The sequence below is a fragment of the Protopterus annectens genome, chromosome 7.part0, assembly GCF_019279795.1.
Source record: "Protopterus annectens isolate FY-2018-M chromosome 7.part0, PAN1.0, whole genome shotgun sequence".
NCBI lineage: Eukaryota > Metazoa > Chordata > Ceratodontiformes > Protopteridae > Protopterus > Protopterus annectens.
Window position 1 is genome coordinate 68,405,141 of NC_056739.1, and position 2,190 is coordinate 68,407,330.

Here is a 2,190-nt window from a genome sequence, read left to right on the forward strand (position 1 = left end):
ACACACACACACACACACACACGCACGCACGCACGCACGCACGCACACACACACAAGTATGATTATTTTATATATATATATATATATATATATATATATATAGTTGGACACACACAAGTATGATTATATTATATATATATATATATATATATATATCAGCCATCTGCTTCTTTCATCCCCTCACTTCTTTTTCTCATTTCCAGCTCACCTGAGTTCCCTTTTCATAAGTGTCCCTGTGACTCTTTCTTAAAATAGAAATATATCTATTTTTTTTCTCAACTTCTTACAATGCCGCAATACACTACCCTAGTTGTTTATTTAACTTGACTTTTTGTCTCCTACTAAGCCTCATACTGAACTCTATTGCTTATGCTTATATAACTTGTAGCAGGTTTAATGTATGTTCTATAGTATTGTATAATGTATGTTCTATAGTATTGTATAATTTTGTGTTCCTGCACTGTGTGACATTTTTAACTTGTTTTAGTAGATTGTAGTGGAGCTTTTCTCCTCGGGCCTCCACTGAAAATGGACATGTATCCAGTTGGACTAGCCCGGTTAACAAATGTAAAATAAAATAATAAAATAAATATATAGTTGGGGATTGGTTAAGGTGTTTTCCTCAGTGACACAAGGTAGAGGCTTTGATCCTTACTATTGAAAGGGAAATTGGCTTGACTTAAAATGCCCCACAGCAGCAGCTAACCTCGTACTTACCTATTATATCTATCTACCTATATATATATATATATATATATATATATATATATATATATATATATATAGATTTACAGTCTAAGTGTGCTTTTTATATTATTTTAGCTCATTTATAATAGCAGCCACCTTCACCACATATCTGACTTACTTTAATTTAAACATGTTTATAAAGTTAAGGCTGCTCTGCAATTTGTACCACTTAACTGCTATTTTCATAGCTTGTTTACCATATATAATAATTTTATGATGTATTACCTCTAAATACATTAGTAAAGTCAGACACTCCCTAAAGCGATACCTCTTGCTTTTTGGACTTTTATTATGGTTATAATTTCTTTTGGTTTTGTGATCTTTTCCAGTCTTATACCTTTTGGGACTACAGGCTTTGTGTTTGTAAATGAGACCCATACATGAGTCATCACCACAAAGAGTTACTGCATCACAAAACAGTTTGATGTTTTATTAATTTATGCAAATGCAGAAAGATGAGCGACATTAAAAAGTGGCTAGACAGATACTTGAGTGGAACTCAATCAATGAACACGTGACCGTTAATAATTAGCATAGTTCATGGCTATATGAGGTTAGATGGCTTTGGAAGAGAACAAATATATGAGTGGATGTGTGATGATACTGATAAATGTGTAGGCAATTCAGTGAATGGATATAGGATTAATTTAATAGAATTTAGCTGTTATGCTGATGAATACATATTTTGGACCCTTGATATCAGGTATTGGCAGTGAGTATTTAGTGGCTGCTTACCTGGACATTGTCCTATTATTGATCACCTTAAACTCTCTCTCTCTCTCTAAACGTAGTCTCCTATAGGTTACTGACAGGTGATCTATGCCTGACATACAAGGAATCCTTGGATTCAGTTCTGATGGACCTTTTGCACATACACAAGATGAACAGCATCAGATCCACTAGATCCAAGTATTTAAATATTCTTGTGACGTAACTTGGTGAGACAGATATGTGTCTCTGAGGATCCCCATGCTCTAGAGCAGGGCCCCCATCCACATGTAGCAGAGTCCATCCCTAACCCTGTTTAAGCATAACCCTGACAAATGGCTGGGAAATCGGAAATTCACCCTGGGTCTGGCTCCCATATCTCTGCTAGACAGTAGCAGACTGTAATGCCCAAACTAACATTGCCCCATAACCTCTAAAACTTCCTAACTAGCATACCCCCTCCAAATAAACTCCCATAGTACATAGGACACAATTGGGTTGGGTTACATGACTAGGCTTAAAAAGGCCTTGGTGGGCCTTAGCCTAATACATATCTGTGAACCTATGGACAGTTGTGTCAATATGTAAAACAAACTGCCAGTCAGGGGATCTGGATGAGGTAGAGAACTGCTCTGTGTTTTTGTTTTAGGCTTGTAAAGTCATGTTTTGCTGTTGGAACGTTGCTCCCTAGTCTCCTTCCTATACATCATTATTTCCTGGTGATCTTTATTACGA